Source organism: Elgaria multicarinata, chromosome 1 (genome assembly GCF_023053635.1).
Source record: "Elgaria multicarinata webbii isolate HBS135686 ecotype San Diego chromosome 1, rElgMul1.1.pri, whole genome shotgun sequence".
Classification (NCBI taxonomy): Eukaryota; Metazoa; Chordata; class Lepidosauria; order Squamata; family Anguidae; genus Elgaria; species Elgaria multicarinata.
In genome coordinates this window covers 47,275,086-47,287,795 of record NC_086171.1, presented here as the reverse complement: position 1 = coordinate 47,287,795, position 12,710 = coordinate 47,275,086, and the positions used below count along the sequence as shown (strand labels likewise).

General features: G+C 40.5%; 1 protein-coding gene across 1 annotated transcript in view; it reads right to left on the bottom strand.

Moving 5' to 3' along the window:
• Positions 1 to 12,710, bottom strand: part of MALRD1 (MAM and LDL receptor class A domain containing 1) — a 288,950-nt gene that overhangs the window by 264,398 nt on the left and 11,842 nt on the right. The gene's annotated exons all lie outside the window — the stretch shown is intronic.

Here is a 12,710-nt window from a genome sequence, read left to right as displayed (position 1 = left end):
CCCATCCAACACAAGCTGAATCCCTATTCAGATACCCAGAGAACTTTGGTCAGAGGGCAACCTATGATTATGAATAGTATGTATATATATAAACTAGGGTTTAACTGTATGTAATAGCAGCTAAAACAGGTCAGGTAATGCACAATCTCCCCCATAGTAAAAGGGATCAACTGGTATACCATTTCTGCAGGAGAAGACATCGCCCAATATTTGTACAGCATTATACAGAAGGGGTGATTTAAGTTCTTTGCTAGTAGTACAGACATTTTCTTTGAAAAGTCTATCGGGCTTGCCCTAAACTACTCTGAATATAATGTTTCAAGCTGAAGTTCATTTGCCTTCCGTCACGGCTAGAATACATGATAAAATGCTCTTTATATAATATCAAAAGGTGAAGCAAATGCCTGATTATAGGGTAGCAAAACTATGGTTTCATAACAACTAGGCCAAAACGTTGGAAAGAAAGATCCAATGTCTGAAGATTATGACCTCTCATTTGAGATATTAGGGACAATTGACCTTTCAGGGATTTAAAAAAAAGATTGAGGATAAGGAACTTAATAATGATTCTAACTGGGATATGGAAAATAACAAATACCATTTTTTTTCTTTGTAGTAGAGGCTTATAAAAGTTAATCACACTCTGCAACAGTATTTTCACAAGCTTACATTTCCCTTATTAAGAAATAATTATAAGCTTTCAAACTATGAAAGGCTGCCTTGCACCCTTGCTTTCAAACTATGCCCACTACTTATTTGGAAGGAAGGTTCCTTCGAGTTCCATGGGATTGATGTCTCTGTGTTCATCGGCAGGGAGAAGTAATGGATATTTGTCATTATTTGTTGCATTGCCCTTTGTATAGGCTGCTTAGAGGAAAACATTTTATCTAGTTTTCTTTCTTGCCCTGAGATGTCAGATTTTGAGAAAATGTGTATCAAGTTTCATTATTTACAATGTCTGCTTTTAATAGTAGACAGAATTATGAACATCACTAGGCAAACAGAAGGCTAATATGACTAGTAGCCATCAGTCAACACTGTTTTCAGCAAGCGTGAAGGAAGGAAAGTTACTACTTCTACTCAGGGTGTGTATTCTGACTTTGTGAAAAGCTGTCCATGTTTGTTTCCTTCCAGGCTAGAAATCCAGTATTGAAGCCACTGAATGATCTGAGAATATCTGAAGCTGCAGCATTGCTGAATCAAAAGAGATATGGTCCTGATCAGCCTCTTGCACAAGAGGTCACAAGGAGCCCCATATGAGAATAGGGTATGAGTATAATAAATAATCATATTTATTATACCCACGCCCTTTAAGGTAGATTCCTGCAATGAGCAGGGGGTTGGACTCAATGGCCTTGTAGGCCCCTTACAAATCTACTATTCTGTGATTCTATTATTTTATTATAAAACCCCCAACACCATGCTCTAGTCTAGATGGTTCACATCTGATAACTCCTCCCTCCTTCATCACCCATCTCTGTCCTTCCCATCTAAAAATTTCTGCCTTATATGCATGGATTTTCTACCCTTCAGGAGTTGCAGGACAAGGGAGAGTTTACAGAGGTCATCCATATTAGTTCAGAAGGACATGTTCATGTCATAGAAATAATACAAATAGAGAGAACTAAAAAGAACTCATTTTATTTTTCCTTCTATGAGACAGTTTATACAATAATCTTAATAAAATGCTATGTTCAATAAATCTTACAACAGAATCCTCCATGTGTGGCATTCAAGGGTATGTTGGCTGCATTACTGAAGAGCTTTCTATCCGGAATGCTGGAATCAATACAAGCGTGGCATCTCCCCTTGCACAGCGAAGTCTTTTCTGCGAAGAGAAAGATCAAAGCTTGAGGAAGAAAACTTGAAATAGCTACATATTTATTATTTACCTGTCTACTTACCTATCTACCCATCAAACAAAATCATCATGACATTGGCTGCAGGGTGAAAGAAAAAATCTTTATCATAATTACTGCGCTCGGTGGGCAAAAATCTGTCACACACAAAATTAAGATATTAGTGACTGCTGCTGCTTGCATTTTCTAAGGGCCCAACTGGACAATACATGCCATTAAGTGTATAATTTCTCAGCTTTTAAAAACTAAAAGCAGGGGCAAATGTCTGATCAGGGAAAGTGGGAGGGAAGGCTACTTGGTTCTTTCCACACTGGCCATTTTCCCACTCAAAAATCACCAATAGATTTTTTCCCAAGGGGAGAAAAACAGTTGTGTGGGATTGTGAGGGGGGGAGGGTCAAAGGACAAAGCTTTGCGTAGCACTTTCCCCTGCCATTCCTCCACTCCAATTCACAGAGAATACAAAACATGTTCCTCTACAGCATTTCAGCAGCTCTGGGCCTGAAGCTGTTTGCGGAGCCCATCAGAGAAAGAGGAATCAGCAGTGAGGCTTCCACCCTTCATCAAGTCTAGATACAGCTCGAGCTGAGAGGCCCTCTCTCCCTCTTACCAACCATCACTGCTGAGGCCATCAGCAGGAGATGAAGCCGCAGTCCTTCTACTGGGTTTAAATCCAACTCATGACCTGCTGAACTTTGCAATGAAGAACCAATTGCTTGGGTTTGCTTGTTTCCACCTCCCTTCCAGTCCCCTTTCCTTTTGTGTCATGTCTTTCGGATTGTAAGCATGTAGGCAGGAGGCTGTATTTCTTAACTCTGTATGGCTCTCTTGACAGCCTCTTTGTATGACAGGAAACATATAAATGCTATAAATAATAAGTGAATAAAGCAGGTCCTTGTGTGTTCAGCATGACTACTTCAGAATAATTGCTTAGAGCCCTACTGACAGGAAAATAAATGTCAATGGTGAAACTGGGATATTATTCTTCATCCCTTGAGGTATATTCATCCTCCCCTTTTCCTCAGTGCTTTGGGAAGTGAAGCACCTGTCTTCTACCACCCATTCCCATTTTTTGGCAACTGCAGCCTTCCCCACCAGCTGCATTGAACACCAGGAGTCCCACTTGCAACAGCAGGTTAGGGAGCGAGCAGAACATTGTGAGAATTGGCAGGAGACACCATAGCTGCCTCCCTCTGAGCATCAGGGGATTTAAGGATATGCATCCAGTATGCAAGATGTCAACCATCACTACTTGATGGAAGAAACCAGAAGAAACTAGTTGTCACCCTCTATGACAAGAACTCTTGTGTTTGTTCACAAGAGATAAACGCAAGAATCGAGATGGCAAGAACAGCGTTTGTCAAAATTAAACAACTGCTATGTAATCAGGACCTTAACCTTACAACTAAGGACTCAGATGGTAAGATGCTACATATTTTCAATATTATTTTACGTAGCGGAGGCTCGGACACTTAAGAAAAACAATTTGAAGAAAATCGAATCTTTTGAAATGTGGATATACTGACGTATGTAAGATATCATGGACTGACCAAATAACAAATGAGGATGTACTATGTAGGGTAAACAAACCAAGAGAATTAATAAATACCATCAAAAGAAGAAAAATGCAATATCTTGGTCATATTATTCGAGGAGAAAAATACACAATTCTCCAACTTATTATACAAGGGAAAATTGAAGGAAACAGATCAGAGGGAAGAAGAGGAACATCATGGCTAAAGGACTTGAGGAAGTGGTATAGTTGTACTTCTAAACAATTATTTAGAACTGCGACATCAAAAACAAAAAAAGCTGTCGTGATAGCTAACCTCTGAAAGGAGAAGGCACCAGAAAAAGAAGATGATGACCAGAATGCAGTATGATATCCTACAATAATGTTCTGTCTATTGAGACGTACACTATTATTAAGCTCATATTTGGTTTGGTTTGGTATGTGCATGAAACTAAGGCCTTAGCTAGACCTACCTTTTGTTGTGAGGGAGAGGAGAGGAGACCATGCGTTGTGAATAACATGAGATCTCGCCCTCATTTACAAGAAGAGAGGCATCGCACCCGCCATTTTTTTAAAGAAAATTAAAGGGCCGACTGCGCATGAGTGCTCAAGTGACTGAAGGTAGGGTTTGTTTGTTTTTTAAAAAATCCCTGCTCCCCCCTAGCCCCGATGGGCGCAGCACTCCTGAGGAGTGCTGCACCCCATGCGCGGTGCGCGGCTCCATGTGAGTAATCGCGCAGAGCTGAGTAAAGCCATGGAAATGGGCCACACGCCCAGCCCAAGACCGCAGGAAAAACTGGGGCCAAAGGATAGGGCTGTATCCCAGGGCCAGGGAGGGATCATCCCTCCCTGATCCCGGGATCCCCTGTGCGTCATCTGGATGCACAGGGATGATCCCAGGGTTCTCCCCAGGATAAACGCTGGTCTAGCTAAGGCCTAAAAGAGAAACTATTAACAAGAACCCCATAGGTCTGAGGTAGGAGCAGCTTAGTTTTCTGAGTGGAAACGTTGGTGGCAGGGAGAGGGTTAAGCCCTCTCTTCTCTCTCACCATGCTGCCACTCAACAGTGTAGCCTCTTATGGCTGCTTTTCATTTATTTATTTTTAAAGGAAAACCTCCTGGCTTTGTTGTTCACATTTGTGTGATGTGTAATTTCCCCCTAAAATTCAAATACAAATGTTTGGAATATAGTAGAGCTACTCCAGGAATTAGTTCAGTCCACATTTCAAAGTCAGTTGACCTGATCTACACCTTCTGGACTAATGTGTGGATCCTTGCTATTCTCCCATTTTTGCCACACAGATTTGGGCTCTACAAAAAACGTACCGGAATGCTTATAAAAGGAATATTTTAGGATGAAATCGTTTTAGAAATACATACATACCTTAAGAGAAAATACATTTAAGGACACAACTTTTGTTAGCGGATGTGCTGAAAAGTCACTTATTCAAATGCACATTTAAAGATAAACCTTCGTGCAGATTGAAACAAAATGGATTAACGCAGAAGCTGAATAGAATGATTGAACATGTGTGAAACAGAGTGATGTGTCCAATCCTAAGTAACAATAATAATATCAAGGGGTTACATCCAGTGGTGGCTCTGCACTAGCAGGAAGCACTCCCACTCATGTAGGGCACCTTATTTTTGCTAACTGACCTTATTATTATTATTATTATTATTATTATTATTATTATTATTATTATTTATTTATATAGCACCATCAATGTACATGGTGCTGTTCAGAGTAAAACAGTAAATAGCAAGACCCTGCCGCATAGGCTTACATTCTAATAAAATCATAGTAAAGCAATAAGGAGGGGAAGAGAATGCAAACAGGCACTGGGTAGGGTAAACAGGCACTGGGTAGGGTAAACAGGCACAGGGTAGGGTAAAACTAACAGTATAGAGTCCAAACAACATTAGGTTTTAAAAGCTTTAGGAAAAAGAAAAGTTTTTAGCTGAGCTTTAAAAGCTGCGATTGAACTTGTGGATCTCAGATGTTCTGGAAGAGCGTTCCTTACTCATTGCACACACACCCATACCCAACAACAAGCTGTACCTGAGAGTTGGGGAACTCGCTAGAAGAGCATGGGGGTATAGCACAGAGTGCTGCACTAGTTAGGGAGGACTGCCAAAGCCAGGTGTTCCACCTTGTGCAAGGGGAGCTGTTTTCACCTAGCACAAAGCCACTATCAGATACAATAGGGTTTTCCTTCCTCCCTTCTCCTTCCAGTTAGACCAGCTCCTTGACAGTGAATACTTTACTATACATTAAGTTTGACAACAGGTTAAGCCCAAAAGAGAGAGAGAGATGGACGATCAATAAATCTTTTGAAACGAGAAACCCTTCAGAAATTAATCAGGGCCAGATCTACACCAAGCAGGATATAACACTATGAAAATGGTTTGAAAACTGCATATGGAATGTGTCCTGGGACCCAAACAGTTGTCACTACTGTTATAAACCGTTATAAAACAGTAGTGTAGATCCTGCCCAGGATTAGTAATGGGATGTAGTTTATAATGGACCTATGACAATGATTCTTAAACTATTAGAGCAGTTTCCATGTAAACCCTACAGCTACACACAAATAATGACCCTTCCGGGCTACACAACTAAGCACTGAGTAGCCACTGTATTGCATTTTGCTCATCTCTTAAGGCATTCTAACCAACTTTAATTTTATCCCTAAGAATCAATGTGTCATTTGCCATCAGTAAGTACCCATGGAAAAGATGAACTCACTGTGCATGCTAAACACTTCAAACTACCATCTCCACAAAGGGATAAAGCCCAGGAAGGTCAGTCTGATGAAAAATCAACAAGACCCACGCTTAATTGCTTCCTTCTGAACTACCGTGGGATGGACATGCCTTTGAAAGGCATGGCATACTTTGATAATTTGCTTGGTAGTGCTAATCAGAATTGTCATACATTTCAATTTTGATGTTGAACTTTTCAGGCTTAATAGGGGAGAGTCTTTTATCAACTAGCTACACAAATCACATCCCCCGAAAATACTTTCCTCTGTTTTTCATCCATGTCTTGGACACAATTCAGACAGAGCTTTGCAAATTCCCCAAAGGACAGATCTTGGCCTAATCTTCACCAAGCAGGATATTGCACTATAAAAGTGATATGAATGTGGTATATAAAAGGCAGGAGCCACACTACTGCTTTATAGCAGTATTGAAATGCACTGACAACTGTTGGGGCCCATGGACACATACTATATACCACTTTTATACCGCTATATTCTGCTCGGTGTGACTCCTGCCTTTTATATACCACTTTCATACCACTTCCATAGTGCAATATCCAGCTTGGTATAGATTAGGCCCCAGTCTCTTTAGAGAACTATATAGTCCTTGAGCTGGCCTATGGCGCACAGTTCAGGTAGGCTTCCAAACCTTGAGGGCAAAGGAGCAGTACAATCTTTGGTTTGAGCCACGAAAGCGCTAGGACTAGACTGAGCTGGTTAAGACATATTGTAGAAGCAATTATAGGAGTAGGAGATTTAGATTGGATGGAGGATAAAACTACATGTAATGTAGAGATGAGTTTGGAAAATGTTTTTTTTTTTAAGGAAGGAGGGAGAAAGTGGGTTGAAAGTATAGATAATCCACTCCTGAGGTCTCAATGGGAAATTTGGAGTAAATTTAAAGGGAAGCTGCTTCCGAGCAACTCTCCCTTGTCACCGGTAATAATGTTAAAGAATTTCCCAGAGGAACTTAAGGGTAGTTTAAGTAAAATATTAAAAGAGAAAAACAAAATGAAATTAAAGGATTGGTTAAGAGATATAAATACAAGAGAAGATATGGAAGAGCTGTTAAAGGAGAAAAAATTATCTTGGTTAGAGTATAGGCAATTAGAACAATGGAATAAAAAGTGGATTAAAGAAAATAGAGTTTGTAGAGAAATGACGAAGTTTGAGGAGTTAATAGTAAATAAGGAAAAAGGTAAAGGAGGAAGTATAGTCTTAAAAGGGTTAATGAGCGAAATATATAAAATATTGTTAGAAAAAGAGCTAATGGATAGCTCAGGAAAAATGGTATGGGAGACAGATTTGAAGGTACAAATAGGGCGACAGAGCTGGGAGGGACTGTGGAAACAAAGAGTGTTGAGACGTATGTCAGTGAGAATAAAAGAGAATTACTTTAAAATGTTGTGGAGGTGGTACCTAACCCCGATTAGATTGAATAAGATAAATAATCAGCATTCAGCAAATTGTTGGAGAGGTTGTGGGGAAAAAGGAACGTATTTACATATGTGGTGGGAATGCAAATATGTACAAAGATTATGGAAGATGGTGTTTTTTGAAATTGAAGAAATAGTGGGAATAAAAATAGAACAAACACCAAAAATTGCATTACTGTCACTATTTGAAGATTTAAAATGTGGAACAGAAATTAAAGAATTGATATCGAGTTTGCTGACTGCAGCACGATTGATGGTAGCTAGGAACTGGAAGATTCAGGGGGAATATTCTATTGAAGAATGGTATAGAGAAGTTGAACCGCCCAGAGAGCTTCGGCTATTGGGCGGTATAAAAATGTAATAAATAAATAAATAAATATAGCTATTAATGATAAATTGACTTGTAATATTAAGTGGAGGAAAGGTATAATTAAAATAAATGAGTTTGAAGGAATTTGGAAACAGTTCCTAATATTTGTGTTTTCTAAGGGAAGTGGGAAACCGCCAGCGGAAGAAAGCATGACATTTTGGAAGCAGGAATAGATCCCGAGGTTGGGTGTGTGTGTGCACATATATGTTAAGAATGCTTATATTGTATGATAGGATAGGTTATAGATAATATTTACTCATATATATGTACTCAACATTTACTCAAAATGTATGTAGTATGTTGTGTTGTTGTTTCTTTTTTGTAAGATGTTTATTTTGTTTTAAAATAATTTTTTTTAAAAATAATAATAATAATAATAATAAAAAGGACTAGACTGAGCTACAGCTGAAGCAGAAGCTCTTTCAATACTTTCTGTAAAGTCTCCGCCACAGTCCATGGGGGCAATGGCCAGGCCTAGGGCTTCCATTAGGGCAGAACTCATAAAGAGGGCTTGTGGAGAACACAGCGTGTCGTATGTCAGGCGGGCACCAACACTAGGCTGCTTCCGGTGCCTCCTGAAAACAACTCTGTTTTGAGAAGTCTTCCTCAACTGACTAGGCACTGGTTTTTCTGGTTCCGTTGTTTTTAAATTGGGCAGTTCTAATTTGCTTTTTAAATCCGCTTTCTTTTACTGTTCATACGTATGTTCACCACTCTGGAATCTGTGTTAGTTAATTGAGTAGTATATAAATATTGTAAATCACCAACACCACCACCACCACCACCACCTCTGCCTAGGACTTACCCCAGCCTTCCCTAGCATGGCTCCCTCCAGATGTGCCAGTCTACAACCATCACCTCCACTCATCATAAGTATTGACCATGCTGGGTGATGATGATGGTTGTTGCAGTCCATCACAACTGGAAGGCCTCAGGCTGGGGAAGGCTGGTTTAGCTCTTTTTGGTCTGAGGGCTTTCCCAGCTTAATGGGACAAACTCGGTGATTTTACGACTCTTTTGCTCAAGGCTGAGGGATATGCCTTGTTCTGTGACCTATGAGCTACCTCAAGATAGGGTGACCATATGAAAAGGAGGACAGGGATCCTGTATCTTTAACAGTTGTATTGACAAGGAAATTTCAGCAGGTGCCATTTGTATATATGGAGAACCTGGTGAAATTTTCTCTTCATCACAAGTTAAAGCTGCAGGTACCCTGCCCTCTTTTAAATCTGGTCACTCTAATATAGCTCCTGTTGTGATGACGAGGGAATTTCACCAGGTTCTCCATATATACAAATGGCACCTGCTGAAATTTCCTTTTCTATGCAACTGTTAAAGATACAGGAGCCCTGTCCTCCTTTTCATATGGTCACCCTACCTCAAGAGCTGCATACTACCCCTGGAAAGGTTTTTGTTTTTTAACTGTTTCTGCAGTGGAGACTGGTGGCTCCCATTTTGGTAGATCCATTCTGGGTTTGAGTCAGAACCAGCCAGGAGTCTAAATGAGCTATACAAGGGGTTAGGGTTCAGCACCTTGGATAACTCCTTTAGAGTTATGGCTGGTTCTGATTAAAAACCAGAATGGATTCACAGCCCCACCAAATTCAGAGCCGCCAGCCTCCACTGGGTTTCTGAGCCTGCTCAGTGAGCACAGAATGCTGGCTATGAGAAGTGCAGGGAAGCTGGCTGGGGGAAGGGCTTCAGGATTTGAAGAAGTGTAACTTCCCACACCCACCCACACACACAAAGCCCAGCCCAATCATGATTATTTTTTTAAATATAATTTAATTTATTAATTTCTAAGTCACCCCAAATTGGCCTACCAAGGCAGCTTATATTTAAAATTAAAACGATCTGAAAGCTTTACAAATTTGATAAATTTTAACTATTTGAAAACTTCAAAAATAATTAAAACTTTTAAAACTAGGTATGCTTAGTAAGCACAGAGCACTGATGAATCGTTGGCAGGTGGGTGGGGGCAGCAGTGGCTGGTGGTTCCGATTTCGGTGGGGCTGTGATTCCATTCTGGGTTCCATTTCAAGCCAGACAGAACTCTAAAGGAGCTCTGCAAGGTGCTGAACCCATTTGGGGGCTAGGGTTCACCATCATGGATAGCTCCTTTAGAGTTCTGGTTGCTTCTGTCTAAAACCCAGAATTTGAGCCACCAGCTCCACTGAGTGGGGGGGGGGGACATAAAAATGGGGGTGGGGAGGAATGAAAAGGCTGGAATCCTGAACAGAGAGCAATCTATACTGCAACATTTTGCTGCAAGCCCCACTTGTAGTAGTAGTAATAATGATAATCATTTTATATTCTACATTTCTACTAAAAGAACCAGAGCACACCACAACATAATTCTGAGGGGCGGGTGTGAGCACACCAAAAACCAGAGGTGCTTTTCTACCATAACAAAAGTGAAAACGAAATTAAAAAGACTGTTTGGGCCCAGCTCTACAGATTGGACAGACACCAACAGGAGTTTTGCTTCCATAATTACTATTGGCAAGGTCTGACAGTATTTCAATAATCCTTGGAGCTTCAGACTTTTAACTACTTTGGATTTTTTAATTCTAATGTGAAAGCTTTAAGAGTTTAGACTGACCATGTTCTTTTGCCTAATGCGTTGCTTGCCATATAAAATGTTTAGCAGGTACAGTTAAGTAATCCTTCCCAAACTCCTATCAGTTAAATTTAACTTGAAAGAAAAGTTGTTCTTAAACTGTGAATTAGATGACTAGGCTAGGGTGACCATATGAAAAGGAGGACAGGGCTCCTGTATCTTTAACAGTAATGTAGGAAAGGGAATTTCAGCAGGTGTCAATTGAAGTGGGTGAAATTCCCTCTTCATCACAACAGTTAAAGCTACACTAGCTATAGTAGAGTGGCCAGATACAAAAGAGGGCAGGGCTTCTGCAGCTTTAACTGTGTTGATGAAGAGAGAATTTCACCCTCTTCAATTGACACCTGCTGAAATTCCATTTTCTACATTACTGTTAAAGATACAGGAGCCATGTCCTCCTTTTCATATGGTCACCCTAGACTAGGCCAAAATTGCCGGTAGCAATGTTACTGGAGAAGAAGAACTGATTGGCTGTAGACCACAGGCTGAAATTTATCATGCAGGGGGTGGGGTGGGATAAAGTAGGAGCAGAAGAGAGAGAGAAGCTAAATGCAGAAACATGAAGGGCTGTTGCAGAAGGAGGAAAAATAGGTGCAGTGGAAGGGCCAAGAGTTGGGCATATGGAAAATTGCCAACATATCATGATAGGAAGGAACCAGATGCTAGACCAATTAACTGGAGAGAAGGAAATTAGGATGAGCAGGCCTGGAAAAGAATCTGAAGGGTCCTTGAAAATGAACAGTGGCTGGAGTGGGAAATGATTTGTTTTGAAGGTGCAGGCAGAATACGCACAAAAGTAGTTATCTGCAAGATGCGACAAACCACAGCAATGCCATGTCACGATACAGTTCACACACACACACACACACACCCCTCTCCATCATCCACTGACCACAACAAGGGATACCTTGCCTATGCGGAGCAGTCGACACAAATTAATGGCAAAAATGGAACATTCACATCTGTTTATGTCAGCCCACAGTCCCTGCTTTTCAACAGGGATAATTCACATAATGGGTAAAGGATGGATGCATCTGTCAATTTCCGTTTCTTTCTGTTTCTCATTTTTCCAGTCTTAAGTTTGGTTCACCTCGAAATTCAAGAATTTGTCCAGTCTTAAGTTCAGTTTGTCCTGAGCTTTAAGAATTTTGCTTTAAAAGTGCACATGAAAATTCATAAGAATTTTTCTATACATTTCTCCTAATATGTGCATTCATGTATGCACTTCTGCCTAATATATTTTTGCAACCATTTCCCCTAGCATACTGCAATTTTGAATGTTATTTCCCCAGTTGCATACAGTTTTTCAAATTGCAATTTCAGACAAGTGCAACTTTCAAAGGATAACCTTTAATTTTTGTGAACCGTCCAGAGAGCTTCGGCTATTGGGCGGTATAAAAATGTAATAAATAAATAAATAAATAAATAAATAAATAAAATAACCGAGTTCAGTTTACACAGTGGTTTGAATGTTTTAACATTCACATTAAAATGCATGAATGAATTTCTACCCCATCCCTAGTTGAGAGTCTAATATGAAGCCATAGTCTGATGAGCATACATGTAGGAATGAGTCCCAGGCACATAGGGGGCTGCATTATACTGAGTCAGACCATTGGTCCATCTAGCCAAGTATTGTCGACACTGACTGGCAGCAGCTCCCAAGGTTTCAGGCAAGAGTCTTTCCCAGCCCAACCTGGAGATGCTGGGGGTCGAACCTGGGACCTTCTGCATGCAAAGCAGGTGCTCTATCACACTGAGCCACAGCCCTTCCTATGCCTCCTGTATGTGAATGATAAGGGGGAAATGGAAAGTCCTTAAAAGACAAAGTGTTATAAAGATATGGCCAATAAAACTGTGAGCTAGCGTAAATCTGAAAACAGTTGGAGGAAGGAAATTACCTTGGGTTCTCCTAATTTCAGCTCTAATTTAGTCACTGCAGAAAATAGAACTAAGACAGGAAATGCAATTGTTAAAAACCCCCACTAAGCAGCCAACTCTAGGATACCTGCAACTACTTCTTCATTACTTTCTGCTGCATCTACTGGGGCTGGGAATGGAAACTTTAGATGGAGGGCTTGCTCTTTAGAATGAGGGCATGGCTAGACAGGGCAATATCCCGGGTATCGTCCCTGTGCGTCCACTTGA